The 20,371-nt window shown below is 45.7% G+C and overlaps 2 pseudogenes; one reads left to right on the forward strand and one right to left on the reverse strand.

Annotated features, from left to right (window-relative positions):
• The window catches only part of LOC136570612 (zinc finger protein 208-like), a 625,335-nt pseudogene that overhangs the window by 336,987 nt on the left and 267,977 nt on the right, over positions 1-20,371 (reverse strand).
• LOC136570620 (zinc finger protein 850-like) overlaps positions 1-20,371 on the forward strand; it is an 80,935-nt pseudogene that overhangs the window by 19,576 nt on the left and 40,988 nt on the right.

Here is a 20,371-nt window from a genome sequence, read left to right on the forward strand (position 1 = left end):
AGGTAAAGTGTCAATAATCTTTCTGCAGCCTGAGTTTGCATTTTCTTTAGCCAAACGTATACAGAATTTGTGTCGCAAAGATTCATCATCTACCTGTTTTTCAATGGCTGCAGCAAGCTCTTCCACAAATTGCAAAAATGCTTCTCTCATCCCTTGTTGTATAGTACCATATCTCTGTTTTGGAGCTGCCATTTCCATTGATTTAATTAAAGCACTCGTGCCAATTTGCTGAGCTTGTGCCAAAATTGAAGGATCCCACCTTGCCTGTGAATCTGGGTTAGCAAAAGGCCCAGTGCCCAGTAGGGCATCAACACCCACAGCATGATGAGGGTCGTGTTGAGGCAACTGCATATTTGTTACAGCTGTGCGCTCAGCCACTCGCCTCCAAGTTTCTCGAAATACACCTATTGTACTGGCTGGAATCGAATTGTAGCAATATGCATGATGTCATAAGGTGCAAGCATATCTGCATTAATTACACATATTAATTGCATTACCTCTGAGGAATTAATGCCATACTGAGCCACTTTCGATTGGAGATCTTGCACAACCTTCCAGGCAAAGATGTGATGACTGTCATCCTGCCCTCTTCCAGGAGCTGCTTTAAAACCTGGAGAAGCCATAGATAGGGTTATCACAGGCAACATTTGCATTAGCACTGTTCTCCTGAGGTACTCTTGGAGCACCTAATCTTTCTATCATGTCCCAATTCTTTTCTTCAGCTGCTTTCTTCCTAACAAATTCCCAAAACTCCTGAGTGTCCATGTTTAGAGCAAATTTGGGAGAGAATCCCCCAAAGGAGCTCCAGTAGGAAAGCAGATCCAATCTGCTCTTCTCCCCCCAACTGGTCTGGGAGAAAATACCTCCTTGGAGAAAGGTGGAAAAAACCTGTCTATTAAACAATAAAACCTTGACAATATCAAACAATAAAATCTCTTGCCACTCCAAAAGAAATGACAAACTGAGAACGTCCCTCCCCGGGTTGCGGCTCAGCTCACTCTGTCTCTGATCAGTCCCTCCGGTGCTGGAAATGTTCCAGGCCAGGCCCGGCCTGGTGGGCCACAGATGCAGCTGCCCGTGCTCCCCTGGGTGTTCAGTCCAGAGCAGGTTTCAAGAGCTCCAAGGAAAAGGGAAAAAAACAAAAGTCCCCACAGTAGGGAACTTCTTTGCCTCAGCTAGCTAAAACTAACTAAAAGCAAAAGAGAGCTCTGTCCCACTGTCTGTCCATCCGCAGACAACAACAGTCCAGGAGCAGAAATGTGGAGGAGTGAGTACGGTGTCTGAAAAAAACCTGCTGCTTCTTCTCTCCCGCTGCTTCACTCTCTGGAACACTCTTAAAGGTGCAAAACTTATTATTCAACATCGTATAAGGTGCAAAACTTATTATTCAACATAACATAATTGGGGATAAAAGCATCATATAGTCAACCCAGGACACTGAGGCTGTCAAGGAAGCCCAGTTACTTGACGTGGGGGCAAAGTCCATGGGGCAGTAGGGCTACAGCTATTAGAAGGTGAACTGTCAATAGTTCCCGGCCCCAACTCAGGTGTTACTGCGGGAGACTCATCACTTGATTCGCTGTCGCTGTCACTGTCAGGTAACGGAGGATACGACCTTGCAGATTGTTCAGGCAGCTCAGAGGGGAGCGAAGGGGCAGATGGCTGGGCTAGAGCAGAGGGAAGCAGGGGGGCAGAAGACTGGGTTTGTCTCTCTGTAAAGACATTTCAGCTACCTGGTGCAGTGGTGTGGTGTATACAGGCACCATTGCGAGCTGCTGCGCAGCTGTGACATAAAGAGGTTTAGGAGTCTGAGAAGGAGATACTATGGCAGTTTGCCCAGAAGCTTTGGCAGCTTTCCCAGAAGCTTTGGCATCCAGCCCAGAAGCTCTGGCAGCTTTCCTGGAAGCTTTGGTAGCCTGCCTGGTAACTTGCATGGCACCTGCAGCTTCTTCAAGGATAGATTCACCAAGTTCCCCATCAGAGGCCCCCTCTGCCTCATCCCCTTCATCAGTTTCTGTTATCAACCCCGATTCTTCATCCACGTCCTGCTCTGTTTGTTCTCGCTCGGTTTTCCATTCCTTTAATGCCTCAAAAAGCAATCCCCAGGTAACAGCTAGATCAACAACAGTTTTATCTCCCACTCAGATGACTTCCCACAGTCTGTCCCCGACTTTTTCCCATGCTTTAACACTAAATGCTGTGTCAGGATCAGTGCCAAAATCCTGTGATTTAGCCCACAGCAATATACTACGAAGGGCATAGTCTGAAGTATTAATTCCCTTATTTCTTAACAAAACTTTTCATGTAGCCAAAACAGTCTCTCTACTTCATTAGATAAATTATTTCCCATTATTACTAGTTGGTGGCTCACCTACTTCCAGGTGTCTTGATAGGAGAAAATCAGGTCTGGACTTCCCTGTGGCTTCCACCCGCCATTCTCAGCTGCACCAACGCCGCCTCCCCCACTACGTCCCAGTGAGTCACATTTGCCAGTCGCAAGGACCCCGTATGGGTCCAGACCAAGTATGTTCTTAAGGGTGTTGAATCACGTTGGGGTTACCAGATGTCGCTTTCAAGGCAGTCATGACACAAGGCAGAGACCACAAGCAGTCTCAGATGGCAACTCTTTATTATCGAACATGGCTGACCTTTTATACCCTTTCTAATTGTTTGTATTTCTTCTACCCTAACTATTGGCCACAATAAATCAACATAATATCATTGGGGATAAGTTACAGTGACTTCAACTAACTTTCTAAAAATACTTCATCCAGCTGCAAAGTTCTCTTCTTATCTTTCTTCAATTCCTCACTTCTCTTGGTGTCCTTAGTTACAGCCTTGGAGAGAATCCTTATCAACTTCTTGCTTCTTACCTTTCTTCTCACTCCTTTAGCTAACAGGCGCGCTGTTGGCCCCTTCCACACAAAGGCATTTGCTATACCAGCCCCCACAGTAAGCTTCATTACTAACGGTTGCCCTATGCTGAAGGCACACAGGTGGTTACATGCCTCTATCATTTACAGCAGGGTGGGTTCCTCCTTAGACAAGGCCTTCAGAAGTTTTTTACAATTCTCATTAGCATTTTCAACAGCTAATTTTGAAAGCAACACCTCTCTGGCAATGTCATTCTCAATTTGTATTTTAAGAGCTTGTTTCAAGCAGCCATTGAATTGCATATAAGGCTCCACCAGTCCTTGCTTTACATAAGTAAATACTTTTTGGGGGGTCACAGCATCAGGAACCTTTAAAAATGTGCTATGCACAGCATCAGTAATACCCTCAAGGGCCTCACTAGGAATGTGGGTTTGCCCAACAGGGTCTGAGTGGCTTCCTTCTCCGGCCAGGTGGTCAATCATGAGGGCTGCAATATTCTGGTTTGCATGTCCCACAAATTTCACAAGCAAAGCTTCGAACCCCTTTTTCCACTGAGCGTCTGTGGAGGCCGGTGGGCCTACAGAACAAAGGCCATTATAGGCCTTTGGACAGACAGACAGACCCCACGTTGGAGAAATCTCCCCTGTTCAGGGCAATTGAGCAGACCCTCTTCCAGGATGCTTTGTTGTATATGCAAATGTACCCAGTTCTACTTCCCTGGTTGGACTGTTGGCCTCTCCCTCCCTTTTTCTTTATATTTATATGTCCTTGAATGTTTTCCCTTCCCTGCTTATCCATTGGCCCCATATTGCCTCAGTGTCCCACCCTCTTTACCCTATTGGCTGCCACCCCTTGTCTCCCCTCTGTACTGCCCTGAGCCCTCAGCCCATTGGCCCTGATGCTCTGCTCTGCCCCTCTTTTCCCCTATATTTAAACCCAGACCTTCCACTGTTCTTTTTGTCTTTGTCCCTGGACCCCTTTGTGCGTGGCTGGAATAAACCTCCTTCTCTGGCGTCCGTACAAAGACCCTTCCCATTTCTTTGTCGTTGGTGATTCTACGAGAGAAGTGTGTGCTGCAGTGATTGTGTGTGTGTGTGTGTGTGTGTGTGCCTGTGCCACCGAGCGGCTTCATTACTGGAGACACTTCTGGAAGGTCACGGCTCCGCTGCCTCTCGCTCCACCACCAACGGGCTTGCGGCTTGTGAAGCTGGCAGCCTGAACAGGGACCTGTTCAGAGCATTCCTGGAGGCGTCTTCAGTAGCTTTTTTGCTACTGAAGTTAAGCCATGTTCAGAGCAGCCAATTCCCAGAGGAGACTCCTAAGTTTTATTGGGGGAATCGCACAGGCGACCAGCAACCTTCTTGAGGCGAGAAGATTGGTTGAAGCTGACAGACAACCTGGAGAGGTTTTGTTGACCCACTGTCATGTGAGTACTATATTTGGGGGTCACCCTTTTTTGTCTTTCCTTTGCCTTCTTTTCCTCTTGGATGTTGGGAGGAAGTGTGGGGATGGGAGCCAAACTGATCCACCCACACAGGGAAGTTTATACCCAAGTTAAAGGAATCCTTGTTGGGGGAAATTTTCATTTTTCAAAGGGAGATTTAAAATGTTTTCTTCATTGGTTGTTCAAGTATTTTCCTGATGTTATGAGGGAATCCGTTCTAACGAGTTCTGGGACCATATAGGAAAAAGGTTCTACATTCTTTGAATTAAAGGGGATCTTTCAGTGGGGAAATTTTATCCTTTGGCCTTATTGTTAAGTCTGTAGAAAACGTTGGGAAACATTCGGGACCCCAGTTTAACACCCCTTCTCCCTGTTCCTCCCCTCACATCCCTAAACCCTCTTCCCTGCCTCAGGCAGGATTGGGAGATGGATCCTGCCAGCAGGCACAGGGTTGCTACCATCACCCTGACATCTCCCAGTGTCCTCTGTCCCCTCTCCAGGGCAGCACTGGCCATGCTGCCTTGGGCTCTCTCCTAACCCTCTTACCAATGCCCATGTACCCAGTTCTACCACCCCCGGTTGTTCCCCCAGATGGTGCCAAGAATGTGGCCAGCCCCACCATCTTGTCTTCTCCCTCTCCAAGTTTTTCTGCCCTTTCTCCACAAAATCCCTACACCCTCTTCTCTTGACTCCTCTCCTGATGGTCCCGCCCATTCCCATTCCCACAACACTGGAGTCAGAAGTGGTGATGACAGCGACCAGAAGGAGCCCATATTGGCTTCCACAGCCGCCCACAAACAGGCAGATTCTGGCTGCCCCAAGAGGCTCCATGCAGTCATCAAGTGCCCTCCATCCTCCTCGGAGGATGAGAGTAGGGATTCCCAGACTTGGATTCCGGTCCTGAGTTTGAGGATCACTGGGCCAAACTGCAGAGGGAAGCCACTGGGAGGGCTCAGAGCTCACCAAAAAGATTGTGGGCTTGCCAATTATATGTAAACTCAGCAGAAGAGTGACTGCAATCAATTCCTGGGAGCCAATCCCCTATGGGGAATTGAAGGAGCTCTGCAAAGTGGCTAAGGAATATGGTTGGGGGTTGCATTTCTTAAAAAAAATTCTGGAAGCCACCTTCTCTTCCCGTGTCTTGGTCGTGCATGAAAATAAAAATATCATGAATTGCCTACTCTCCCTGTGTCACAATCCATCCTTACGAACGGGTTTCGTGATTGTTCAGATACAATAAGGAATAGATGTAACAGGTAGTCCATGTTCTCAGCAGTAAACGAGAGCCATTGTGTTCTTGGTCCAGCAGTCACAACCTGCAGGCAAACATCTCGCTTTGGTCAGCTTGCCTCCCCCACACACCTGCCCCGGGCTGGGGGTTTCAGTCCCAGTCCTTGGAAGGAGCAGAGGGGCCTTTCCACATGGGGGTTTCATGTCTCACTCCTTGATGGAGAGGCTCCTTACATCTCAGTCTGTCTGTCACGGTGGTTGTAAAACAGGTCAGGGTCTTCTGTGGGGGACCACCCAAGACTCAGGAGAAGTCCAGCCAGGCTGAGAGGTGGGACAGCTTCCAAGGCTATTGCTGCAAAAAGGCAAGATGCCCCCTTCTTCTTTCATTGGGCTCAGTGTAGCATACAGCAAACAACACCTGTGAACAATAGCTTAGCACTGTGCTCAGGTCTCGGAGCCATTGGCACGTAACTTTCTCCAACAGGGCCAGAAACTTCAGACAAGGGTCTTTTCTTCAGTGGTCCCCAATGATGATCGTGAGGCAGATGAGAGAAACTTTGGACAGAGTCTCACACCCCGGTCGAGTACATGCTGTGAGAGAGGCAGTAAAAAAGGCATCTCAAATCACTGGCGGACACATATTCAAAAGATGCCAACAAACCAAATTTAACCCTTGAACAAATGGCAGGAGAAGGTGACTTCCAGAAGCCACAAGACCAAGCAAAGGATTTACAAGAAGCTGCACTTGGTGACATCACCACTGCTGCAAAGACATCCCTGCTCCTCACTCTCAATGACACCCTACATACACAGAGCTTCACTAACATTAAACAAGGGCAAGTGAAATTTTCATGAAATTTGTAGACAGACTTAAAGTTGCACTTGAGTGACAAATAGAAGGCCCAGAGGCCAAGAAGGAAGTGCTAAATAAAATGGCCTTGGCAAAGGCAAACAATGACTGCAAAACAATATTAAGAGCTCTCCCCTTGGACCCAGAACCTACAATCAACCAGATGGATGAGGCCTGTGACAAATTATCTTCCACTGAACACACCGTGGCAAGGGCAATCTCTAAGGGAGAGGGCCTTTTTAACATCCCAAGACGCTGCAAAATGTTTTAATTGTGGGGAACTGGGCCTTTTTTTTGAAGGACTGTGCAGAATACAAAATGCCTAAAGACCAGCAGCCACCAAAGGGGTGCCATTCATCACACTGTATGGATTGCAACAGACATTCTAACAACTGTTCTCAGTTTTGGTATCACCAGTAACCTCACCACCACCAGCACCATTATCAGCCAAAAAACTTCCAACAGACTGCAGGGTGGCCCCGTGTGAAGACAGCAAATGGAAAGCTGTTTCACTGTACCCTCCCCACTATTCTGGAGGTCCAATACGTGGGGAATTCCCGCAGAGCTCTTCATACTCCGAACAACAGACCAGAGTCACCAAGGCTTTCCAGCAAGTTCAGGTCAGGACCTGACACCAACTGGTGAGTGCTTTGTCTATACAATTTGATGACTCTGCTTTCTATCGTATTCCCACCAGAAAATATGGACCCCTAGAGGGCCTGAGGGATGTGCTGGTAATAGGTAATGTATTCATGGACCAAATGAAATACATATTATAGTGGAAGTGCAAACTGTTGGGCCAGCTGACGAAATCACAGTCACTTTCTGCTGCACAAAACCACCACACTTCCTGCACAGAGAGACTGTGATTGCCCAAGCCTTTTTATTGCCATTAAGCATAGACAATATCCCAGAGCACCCAATGGCATTCTGGGTTGAAATCATGGGCCAAGACAAGCCCCTTATAAAGTGCAGTCAGTTGAATAAAGGTAATGACATCCACCTACAAGGGATGGTGGACACAGGGGCCAACGTTACTATCATTACACAACCTCAATGGCCCCTGAACCAGGAGCTGACTCCTGTCACTGGAGTCATCTCAGTGATCGGAGGAGCCGCCATCTCCATGAGGAGCGAGCGTATTATCACAACAGAGGGACTGGAGGGCCAAACTGCCACCATCAGGCCATTTGTAGTCAGGGCACCCACCACCCTGTGGGCCAGGGACCTGTTGTCCCAGTGGGGAGCTTGACTTGATATTCCACCTCTGTCCCGGGATTTCTATTTGGGGCCACTGCAGAGTGCACCACTCCACAATCACCTGGAAGACTGACGCCCCACCGTGGGTGGATCAGTGGCCCCTCTCAACAGAGAAATTACATATCCTCGAGCTTCTTGTGGAGGAGCAGCTCTCCAAGGGCCACATCGTACCTTCCAACAGCCCTTGGAACTGCCCTGTCTTTGTTCTTAAAACACCTGGCAAGGACAGGTGGACACTCCTCCATGATCTTTGTAAAATTAACGAGGTCATTGCAGTCTGGCCTCTCTCCCTTCATGCTTCCCCATGATTGGAGACTGGTGGTCATAGATATCAAAGGCCACTTTTTAAACACCCCTCTCTATCCTCGAGATGCTCCCAGATTCTCTTTTTCCATCCCCTCCCTGAACAGGCACATCTGAAGCGGTACCACTGGCGAGTCCCCCCACAAAGTGAGAAAAACTCACCCTCTATGCCAGTGGTACATGGCCAATGTCCTATCTCCTATCCAAAGGACTCTCCCAGATGCCATCATACTACATTATATGGATGACATTCCATCATGGTTTGAAAAGACAGGTGTCTGCTAAGGAAGGCAGGAGCTTCCTGTGAAATGGAAAATGTAATCTCCCTCCCTCTGAATTATTATAATTTTGAAATTAAAAAGCTCTCAAGCAAAGATATGGGAATAAGAATAACAGTTCTTTGCTAGGAAAACTAAAAATACAAATGCAATAGTACAAACAAAAAACCCCACTGGCAGAGTCAGAATATGACCTGACACCCTGTGGGTCAGTGTCGTTACAGGGTATGACACAGTATAAAAGTACATGACTCCATCAAATGGGTGCAAGAGAGAAATTTATTAAACCAACATAGCTTTTATAGTTCTTCCAGATATTTACACCCATCTAACACATATACAATGCCCATTGGCCATAAAAGAGAAACAAAGTGCCTATTAGGCAACCAGGGATCCACGTCACTCTGCGAGCCAGCCAGAGTCCATATCTCCCAACTTTCTCTCCTTCCTCTGGTCTCCATGGTAATGACCTTGGTTTTCCTTCAGGAGAGATATGGGGCTTCTCCTTATCTTCAGGAGGCCTTGCTAGCTCACAAGGACAGCACAGAATGTCTTTCCCAAAGGTCAGGATGGTGGTAGCAGTCCAATTAAATGGAGGCTGCAGTGCTCCTGGAGTGACAGGTGGGGTTTTGTTGAAGCAGTGATCCTGTAGAAGGGTGGAGTTTTCCTCTGAAGGTCCAGTGGTGGCGTAGATGGGCCTGGACTTCCTCTGGGAATGCAGTGGAAAAGAAAGCTGCTCCTCTGGGAATCCAGTGGGAAAAGGCTGTCTCTCTTCTTCCAAATGTCAAATTATGTCCAGGTAGGAATGCTTGGCTCCTCCCTCTGGCCGGAGCATCTCACAATGGGATGATGAATTTTTCATCAGTCATGCAGTGACACTCAAGGGCCCAATAACAGAAGATATCTCCCAGAGGGGGGATTGTTGAGGAAGAGATAAAGTAAACTGTTGTAAGAGACGGTCCAAAGTTTCCCTTATTTGCCTCACGACCGTCACAAGGACAGAGAGGAAGACCCTGAAGACCCTGGCTGGAGTTCTGGCCTGGTTGGGGTGGATGCTGGCCAAGTGATTGTTTGCAGCTGTGCTTGCTGTGCCCCCACGTTACAACTGCTTCGAGCAGGGGCTGACAGGGAGCGGCTTGCTCTGTACACTTACACCTGCTTCACGATCCCCGCTCATCACAATGGCCCATGAATTTCCCCACCTCTTGGCCAGATGAACTTTCTGGGGTAACTCTGGTGATCCCCCCATAGAAGATCCCTCATCTGCCTCACAAGCGCTGTAAGGGAAGCCTCCTCCCAAGGACTGAGACTGAGACCCTTAAAATTCTAACACAGGGGCACTGGCCTGACTGAAGTGGGATGTTTGCCAAGTGTTGCCTGCAGGTGTGTTTGCGGGGCCAAGACTGGTTTCTCATAGACACCAATCCTGAAACAATGGGTCTCGCTCACCGCTGAGATTGATTTGTCCTGTTTTGGAATATGGACTGTCTTACTCATTTTCAATAGACTAATTCTCCATTGTCTTTTATCTGTTCTCCCCTTGGTGGATGACTATAAAAGACCCCCGAGTTAACCAAAGATTTTGAGATTCTCCCCAACGTGACAAGATGGATCTATTGGCTGGACCACGAGGATTTTGTCTCTCCATTGGTAGCTATTCCCACCCCGGTCTTCTTCTCTCTCCCTCTATCCTTTATCTCCTTTCTAATCCTTCTATTGCTTCTGCTGTGGGCACTCAATAAAAGGTGCATTTGTTTTGATTAAGACTGAAATCCCCTCCATGTTGTTTTTTCACTCTGAGATCAGTTAATGAACCATCACAACCCCACTTGTACGAGTGGATCGTGACATTAAATTGGCGTCATGGACAGGATTCTGACAGACAGAGGGGTTTGCAGGGTTGTGTGTAGTCTGTAACAGGGGAAGGATGTTTCACTCCAGCCGCACCGAGCCCGATACCCTGAAAGGGGTGAGCGGTTGTCTAAAAAGGAAAGGGAGTGACTCAAATTTCCCACAAATTGCACATGCCTAGGTGAAAAGCACCCCCATACTCAATTGAGGGCTCTGCCTTCAGAATTTCACAAAAGATCTCTTAGTGCAAAAAGGGAAACTGTTTTTGTGTATGTGTGAATCTGGACTGTCTGGGAAGTGAAGGGACTCCTTGAAGTAACTGAGTAGAACCTCCCAGGCACACTTAGTCTTTTCACCCACCCAGGGAAGCAAGGGAAACACAGCAGAGGCTGTGTGGTTGTGTACCTTAAGTCTACACCTCCCTGTCATGGGTTTGGTCCCTTCACAAAATGACTGAAAACCTCAGCGCAAAAGTTAAAGCTGAATTTTATTCTCTCCTAGCCAAACACAATGCCAAACCTTCTCCCGGAGGAGAAGAATGGGCACAAAGTAACTGATTTAATTTGGAAAATGTTATTGATAGAGTATGTTCTTTACAACATGAAATAAAATTTAAACTGGGCAAAAATAAAACTATTCTCTGCTCAGTTTTGGGAGCTTGTCTCACAGCAGCTATAAAAACTCTCTTAAAGTGAAGAAGTGAGGAAAAAGCTATAATGGACTCCCTTCAAAGCCTAGTTGAAATTTGGAAAAACAATTAAATGAAGAAAGGAATGAGATCCATCTGTTATGAGCTGCCCTTAGAGAGGAACATTTTAAGAATTCACTGAATGCTGATTCCTCAACACAGGCAGAGGAAAAGAAACTCCTCACATTAAACAGATTTATCCCCATAAGGAACTAGAGGCAGTAAAAAAACTGTGGAGAAAACTGCTGCCCTCATTTGAGACCCTTGGTTAAAACAGAATATAATTATATTAATGATGAAGATTTTGAACCACATATCACAACTAAACAAATACCATTCAGCACTACCAAATTGACTAAGCTGAAGAAAGAATTTGGGTGCCTTCCACAAGAATCGGAGGCAGAATATGTCTTCCAAGTGTCCCTCACTGGTGGAGATCAAATTAAATTAACTGAACAGGAGGCCCGTGGGTACTGGGGACATGGAGTTTTCCTAACAACAGGAGATGAGCGTGACACGTGGCCCCTGACACAATGTGTGCCTTTCTGGGCCGGGGGAATTAATCCTTTGGAAAGGGGAGACCCTTTAGCTATAGTCAGTGCCCCCGACCAGCTTTTGGAAGGCGCCCACAAAGCCACCTGCCTGCAAATGATTCATGAAAAAGGTTGATTCCTGGTTTTCAGTCACCAGTGCAATTACCTGTAAAGCCTGAAATTATGACTCCTTTAATTTGAGGGTTTCCTAAACCTACAGCGATTACTTTACAGAAAACCATAATGGCCTTGGGTCCCGTAGAGAGACTAGATAGATTCCTTGGTAACCCCACTGACCAAACTGGATCTACTGATCCTGGTTTCACTCCATACTCCATCCCCTCACAGCCCCCAGCTTCTCAATCTGATTCACCTGCCAGTAGCCGTAAAGTTTGGACATGGAGCGAGGTTGCAGTAGATTTGATTAATTACAGTAGATGAGATGGACCTGTAAAAACCCTGGAGGAGAAATCAGAAAAAACAAACGGTGTTTGGTTTATCAGGGCTCCTCACGGTGAAAATTTAGGGAAGGGAAAACAGATCTCTAACTGCCAACGTTGGTGGTTGTTGGAAGTTAAAAGGGGGGTCCCCAGAGAGGTGATGGATGGTTTGCCCCTTGATAAATTACAGAAAATAATAACTAATTGGCACTATCAGAAACCGAATTTATCAGTTCAACCCAGTGCACCCCTCCCTTCTCAGAATCCAGCCAGTGAGCCAAAAGAAACCCTCTCCCAGCCTCTCCCTCAGAATTTAGGATGTGAGCCAAAGCAAACACAGAACCAGAGAAACTAGGCTCTCCATCCCTTATAGGTGAGCGAAGGGCTGGAGCATGGATGGATCTGAGAATGCTCACTAAACATAAATCAGGAGATATATTGATCACAGCTATCACAGGCCTCAAACAGGCACTTGTAACCTTTCTGATTGACACTGGGGCACAAATCTCTGCACTAACAAAAAGGATGCCCAGAAGTGTAGAATTGTTCCAACAAAGAAATAATGTTGTGTTTTAAACATCCTAGGAACTACAGAATCTATGAATGTGGCCTTAATAAAACTCACGCTCCATGGAGAGGAGTGTAGGAAAGACATTCTGTGCTGTCCTTGTGAGCTGTCAGGGCCTCCTGAAGATAAGGAGAAGCCCCATATCTCTCCTGAAGGAACACCAAGGTCATTACCATGGAGACCAGAGGAAGGAGAGAAAGTTGGGAGATATGGACTCTGGCTGGCTCCCAGAGTGTCGCGGCTCCCTGGTCGCCTGCTGGGAACTTTGTTTCTCTTTTATGGCCAATGGGCACTGTATATGTGTTAGATGGGTGTAAATATCTGGAAGTACTATAAAAGCTATGTTGGTTTAATAAATTTCTCTCTTGCACCCTTTTGATGGAGTCATGTATTATTGTACTGTGTTGTGCTCTATAACAACAGAGGAGAATGAATTAGTTCTCAAAATGGTAATTGGGGATATTCCAAACAATTAGGGATGGATATTCTTGCTGGGAGGCAGTGGGAAGATTCTGAGGGATTCCTGTGGTCATTTGGTGTGCCACGTCTTAACATTAGACTGCTCCAAGCTGCATCCTCCTCACTGTCTAGCAAAATTACTCATGTAAAACAATACCCTCTACATTCTGGTGCCAAAGAGGGCATCAAACCAGTTATACAGGACTTGTGAGACCAAGGGGTGATAGTCAATACCCATTCTCTTTTCAACTTGCCAGTGTGGCCAGTTTGGAAACCCAATGAGAAGTGGAGGCTGACAGTAGACTTCTGCAGGCTTAATGCCAACACAGACCCTCTTACAGCAGCGGTCCCAAATTTGGCTGAATTAATGACATCAATTCAAGAAAAAGCTCACTCAATCATGGCAACTATAGATGTCAAAGACATGTTTTTTATGATACAGCCAGAAGATATGGACCGATTTGCCTTCACATGGGAAGGACAGCAATACACTTTCACTAGGCTTCCCCAAGGCTACAAACACTCCCCCACTTTGGCCCACCCTACTTTAGCCCAGGAATTAGAAAAAATACCCAAACCTGATCCTGTAGCTGTTTATCAATACATGATGATATCCTTGTGGGAGGAGATTAAATAGAAGCAGTGGGAGATACCCAACAAAAAATAATCTCCCATTTAGAAAGTCTTGGTTTGCAAATTCCCCCAGAGAAAATTCAAAAGCCTTCTCAGGAAGAGAAGTTTTTGGGAATTTGCTGGAAAGGAGGTATGACATGTATTCCACCTGATATCCTAACCTCTTTAGATCAGATCAAAATGCCTGAATCCAGGAAAGATCTCCTGCAAGCTCTAGGATTATTAGTACTCTGGAGAAAACACATTCCAGATCTTTCAATAATTGCCAGGCCCCTTTATGACTTGCTGAGGAAAGGGGTGAAATGGGATTGGACTCCTTCTCAGGAGGAAGCATTGCAATTGCTGATTTTTGAAGCAACAGCTCACCAAGCACTGGACCCTGTCCATCCCACAGATCCCTTTCAGCTGGAATGGGGATTTGCCTCCTCAGGGCTGTCAGTACACATTTGGCAGCAGGGTCCTGAGGGTCCGATGCGGCCTCCTGGTTTCCATTCCCATGGTTTCAAAGATGCTGAGAAAAGATACACTACCTGGGAAAAAGGATTGTTTGTGGTTAGCTTAGCTTTCATAGAAGTGGAAAAAATTGCACGACAACAACCAGTTGCCTTGAGAGGCCCTTTCAAAGTTATTAAGACAGTCACTACTGGGACCTCCCTCCCCGCCCCCAACACGGTGGCCCAAAGGGCCTCAGTTGCAAACTGGTATGCTCAGATTGAACATTACTGTAACATTTTCTCAATAACAGAAGATGCTGTAAAAAATTTAGCGATCCAAGAAACTGAGAATTTGGGCAGCAGCCATGACAAACCTGCCTCTGTAATTAAAGTATCCCCTCCTTTCTCCACCAAACAATCAGCAAATTCTTGGTTCCCTGATGCCTCTGCTAAACGGGAGGGGAAGGTGTGGAGATACAGGGCAGCAGCCCTCCACATTTCCTCTGGTGAACGAATCATTACCGAGGGAGAAGGCAGTGCTCAGGTTGGGGAGCTGAGAGCTGTTTGGAGTGCTTTCCAACAGGAGGTACAGAATACCTCTCCTGTCTGCATCTACACGGACTCCTATGCTGTGTATAAAGGATGTACTGAGTGGCTTCCTTTTTGCAGAAAAATTATTGGGAAGTTAACAGAATTCCAGTATGGCAAAAGGAAAAGTGGCAAGAAATTTTGAACAACACAAGCCAAGGGAACTTTGTTGGGGTGGGCAGCCTTTCATCAGACAGATGGAAATCCAGCAGGAGAGTGGAACAATAAAGCTGATGGTTTAGCAAGACTAAGTCCCCTGAAAAGGAACAAATTACAGAGGACTGGGATCAACTATTAGAATGGCTGCATGTAAAGAGACAGCACACAGGTGCGAAAGATTTGTACAAGGAAGCTCTGGCCCAGCGTTGGCCTGTCACCAAGGAAAGGTGTAAAACATGCGTATCAGCCTGTGAGCAATCGCAGACTGGAGACTGGAGAGACATCCTTTGGAAGATGACCCTCTGCATTTCAGGAAGGGTAAAGGCTTATGGGACGCGTGGCAGGTAGACTATATTGGACCCTTTAAGAAGTCAGGAGTTAAACACTTTGTGCTGGTAGGAGTAGAAATTGTATCTGGGATGGTCCAGGCCAATGCTTTTAAAAGAGCTACAGGAGATAATACTGTTAAAGCATTGCAGGGATGGTTTGGAATTTTCCCAAAACCACAGGAAATTCAATCTGATAATGGGTCCCACTTCACTGCTAGAATTGTACAGGATTTGGCAAAAAATGAAGGAATTAAATGGACTTTTCACACCCCTTACTACCCTCAGGCTAACGGGATCGTGGAAAAGACCAATGGTCTTTTGGAATGACTTTTGAAACCAGAGGAGGGAAATTGGGATGTTCGGTTATGGGAAGCTGTGAAAAGTGTGAATGACAGATGGGGAGTAAATGGGTGTCCCAAAATCACTGCCTTTTGCCCCATAGCTCCAAGCATAATTGCCTCTCTAGGGAGACCAGCTGATTTCAAGATTCCAGCACATTACCCTGGACAACCTGTTCTGGTGGACCTCCCTACTGTAGGGGAACTACCACTAGTGCTAAAAACCCCTCTGAATAAACATGCATGGGTAGCCTCTGATGCTCTAGGGAGAGAGCATCGGATAAATACACACTGGATAATTCCATCATTCTAACTTTTTCTGTCCCTTAGTGGCAGGATTCTGTTGTGTTTACTTTTACAGAAGAACACTGAGGGACATGAGGATCATCTGAACCATGATAACACTGGTGATACTTTTCTGCATCCTACCACAATTCCGTGGACAGAATCCTGCTGAGTGGTCGTGGTCTGAAGCTACCATCCATCACACTAATGTTCTAGGATCATATCCCAAGGGTCGCCACCTGAACCTAGAGCCTATAGTGCTGCATGACTCTGAGATATATCGCCCAAGTGAGTGGGGATGGGATCAGAAGGACTGGACTAGAACCCTAACTGGAACAATTGGTGAGTCGATTGTGGTAGCGTGCAGAAAAGTGGAAGGATCTCTCTATGAGAAAGCCACCTCCATTACAGTTCCTGGAAATTTTTTAGAACCAGATGGAAAAAACTATTTGCACATCCCTACAACAGAACTGTGTCCTACGACAAAGTGGGAGTGTACCAAACAAATTCCCCTCACTCTGTGCTGCTGGCAGGAATACGTTGCTAACTACACTTTAGGCCCCAGAACCAACAATGTAATTACAAAGGATTGTAGAAATGAATCTACTGCTTGCTGGCATAATTTTACTTTAGCCAAACCAACTTATGTGACACGCTGTTGGCAAAATAACTTGACAAATCCATAAAGTTTAAAAGGCCTGGTTTACAAATTTAAGATAAACACTATAACAAAGTCCACACTGAGTACAGTAGTCACACCCCAGTGGGTAGAAAGGACTGAGAGCACCCTTAGTCAACTTGATACTGAATGGCCTTGGTCCCAGGCTTTTGTTCATTTTTCCGGATCCACAGGAAATGTGAAGGATTTAAAACTATCAACTGTCATTATGCATGAAAATCAGATATACACTAGGCAGGAATGGGAAAACCAAAAAACCTGGCAGCTTCAAGGGATAGTGGGGAAAAAAATTAGTACAGGATCCCAATGATTAACGGAACTACCCAGAGTAACACAACCTCAATCGGTGTTTTGACAGATCAAACAAATAAGCATGAAAAGGTTTGTACACACCCAAGCTTACAGGATTGTTGGCACAATTTTACATTGGCACAAACCATAGAAGTGGTTTGTCTTTGGTCCAAAAAATGAAGGCCTGTAGGGCCTACATTTTAAGTTTATAGTAAATGCTATAGCCCAACTTGTTACAATTTGCACCACCACCACTCCAGCCCAACCACCGCTTATTCTTAGCACAAGAATCTTTGAAAATGGACCAGATATAATTAGGAAAACAGGACAACAACAAATACTGTTCAATCCAGCATGGTCTCTTAAACAAGTCAAATTGCTGATGCAAAATAATGTCTCAGAAATTCAGCCGGCCTGTTCGCCTTTTTTGCAAACTTCCTTTGAGGGTTGGATGACCTGGTTGCAAAAGCGGAACTCTTTTAAAAGACGGACGCTAAGAGACATAACCGGTGTTGTGGGAACAGGATTGGGAATTCTAAAGAGTATTGATTCAGAAGTATTAATGAATAAAATTGGCTGCTACAACTAGAGATTTGACCAAATTACAACCACCACTGCAGTCATTGGCTTTAGGAACACACCAGTGGCTGCTATCAAACATTTTGCCAAATTGGGAAAAGGTAAATGTAAATGACCACAAATTGGTAAATGATGCACTCGGTGCTACACAAAACAACATTTTTTGGCTCTCAGCTGTATCCAGGCACAATTGTGGATGCAGTCAGTTGCTGCCTCAATGATAAGAGAAGGTGAAGAAGGCACTTTTCCTACTGAAATTGGGAAAATAATTTGGGACAGTGCCACTGATTTTGAAAGAGAATTCCAATCCTGGTGGAACTTAGTGAATTTAACTTACAATCCCATTACAAACACAGCCATGGCTTTTGTGTTAACCATACGTAATGCCTCAGTGCATTTGATATTTCCTATGCTTGCATTAGGGCTGAATGATGATGGAGCTGTTCTCTATCCTTATGAGCATCAGGAATGGGCCCGTCAAATGGGTGAGAAATGGCAAACTGTTAATTTAGAATCTTGTATTGTCCGAGAACAACAAGGGTTCATCTGTGAAAGCAATGCAATCATAGCTCAAGACATTTGTTTAGACACAGAGCAAAATATCTGTCATTTTGAAATTCATCCTAATGAGACTTCTGAAACAGTCCTTACATACATAGGCAATAGATGTGCATGCTTCAGAACTGCTTGTGATTTTGTATTCATAGAGAATATTGTAGTAGATACTAAAAATTATTCAAATGTTTGTGCTTGTAACTTTACCAGGATTACAGGATGTGATTTCTTTTATGAAGCTCCAGTTACCTCTCACTACCCATTGCAATCCAACTACACACTGATTCACAAACTGATGCCTACTCCTATCAGGATGAACCTCACTTTGGTAAGTCAAGTGCTGCTCCATCAAGCCTTGGTAGAAATCCTCAAAAAGATAAAGAAAAACGGACAGAAGACCTGGTGACTGTTCATCATAATGTGAGACAGATACACTGTGTTATGGAGAGGGTAAAGAAAGATGCCGAGCACAGGTGGTGGGATACCCTCTTTGGGTGGTCACCTACTGCCACGAGTGTCCTGAACAGTGTGTGTCAACCCATCGTTACCCTTTTGATTCTAATTGTGCTTGGTTTTATCTTGTCATCAGTCCCATTCGTTATGAATTGGAGGATGATGAAACGGCTGACAAGATTGATGTCTATAGTCAATGCACACAACTTGGCTGATGTCCTCTACACTGTGGACATCCCCAAGTCAATTGACACAAGGCAATTACAAATTAAGCATTTGCGTTTTAGAGCAATCCTTGATTCCCGTTTATGATTTTGTGAGAATTACTTTCAATTTTTAGTGAATTGTTTTAGAAAATAATTTTAAAGTTAATGCTTATATTATGATTTGTTTATTGTTTTGCTTTTGATTATTTGTTATTTGTTTCAACCATTTGAAAATTGTTACAAAAATAATACTATTTTAATTAATTAACTATTAGGGTTAATTCCCAATATTGCCGGATGGAATGTGCCTGGGGTCGTCTGGCCTTGCTGCTGGACCAAAGGTGGCAGCTCTGGTGGTCTCACCCCAGAGACACCCCTGGCTAGCTGGGTATTGAAGCTGGCGCTTGGGACAAGTCCAGGCAAGCAGGAACTCAGGTTTACCTCTGGTGGAAAGACTTTAGGCGATGGTGAAGGTAAAAGGAGACGGGTCCTGCTGGAGGTTTTGATCCAGAGCTTTATTCCTAAGTCACAGACCTCTGACTGTTGCAACAGCTCCAACAGAACTCAGAACCACGTGGTCGCTGTGTATTTTAAGCCCGGGGAGAGGGGGAGGGAAGGGGTAGGTATGGCACCAACCAGGTGGGAGGGGGGAAGTCTCAGGGGACAAGTGACACCTGGATAGCCCAATGTTGCCAGGGCTGAGAAGCATCTTTTGAACTTTGCCAATCAGATGATGCCCTTGCTGGAATGTTAAGCTTGACAGACAGCACTTAGCAAGGGGGCAAGGGGGAGGGGAAGGGAGAGGTTGTTGGCACACCTGAGGGAGGAACTGGGATAGCTGAAACAGAGTATTACATCACACTGCAACAATTAACCATTTTGAAAATTGTTATGAAAATAATACTGTTATAATCAATATTAATTATGTTTGTTTATTGTCTCCCTTTTCCCCCTCTTTTTCCTATCCTTTCTTTTCCTCCTTTTTCTCTCTCTCTCTCTCTTTCTTCTCTCTGTCATACTGTCCCTATTTTTCCGGGTTATACTACCAACGTACGGCCAGTCCTGAAGACTCATCAATGATACTCTAGAGCGCTGCTGATAAAGATCCCTCAAGACAATTGTGAGTCACGGGGTCGTGTGAGAGTCTGTCTGAAATATCCCTCATCTGCCTCACGATCGTCATTGCGGGGGGCACTGAAAAAAAGACCCCTCCTGTCTGAAGTTTCTGATCCTGTAGGGGAAAGTCATATGCCTGAGACCTGAGAGTGTTGCTCAATTATTGTTTTCACAGGTGCATTTGCTATATGCTACCCTGAGCTCAAAGGGCATTTTGCCCTTTTGCACAATAGCTCTGGAATTCTCCCCACCTCTCGGCCTGGCTGAACTTCTCCTAGGCTTTAGGGTAGTTCCCCCCAAAGAAGATGCCTCTCGCTCGTTCATAACCACCATGACAGACAAACCGAGATGTAAGAAGCCTCTTCATCAAGAGACCGAGACATGAAATCCCTATGTGCGAAGGCCCCCTCTCACCTTCTTCCAGAGACTGGGACTGAAACCCCCAACCCGGGAGAGGTGTGCAGTGGCGGGGGAAGGAAAGCTGCCCAAAGCAAGATGGATGTTGCAGGTGCAGGCAGTCAACCACGAAAACAATGGCTCTCACCTACTGCCAAACATGGACTGTGTGTACCCCTTTCCAAACACCATTCTTTCCCCCTGAAGATACAGTAAACTACCTTTGATTTGGTTGCAAAATCCATCCCCCCTTCCCCCATCAAAAAAGAGTGTAATTGGGGTCCAGATGAACTGCGCCTCTGAGATCTCCCTGGACGCGGCCTGGTGAACTCCATGGGCTGGACATGGAGGGACTTGGCAGTTTGACGTTTGGTAGCTATATACCCATTCTTTTTCCTCCCTCTTTTCCCTTATTTTTTCCTTTTTTCCCTGATTCCTTCCCAAGGCATTTTTGCTGTGGTTATTTCAATAAAGGTGCATTTGTTTTGATTGTCACTGCAAACCCCCTTGTACCGTGTCAGTTCTTTTGCACCCTAAGATCAATCCACAAAC

Source organism: Molothrus aeneus, unplaced genomic scaffold (assembly GCF_037042795.1).
Source record: "Molothrus aeneus isolate 106 unplaced genomic scaffold, BPBGC_Maene_1.0 scaffold_35, whole genome shotgun sequence".
Classification (NCBI taxonomy): Eukaryota; Metazoa; Chordata; class Aves; order Passeriformes; family Icteridae; genus Molothrus; species Molothrus aeneus.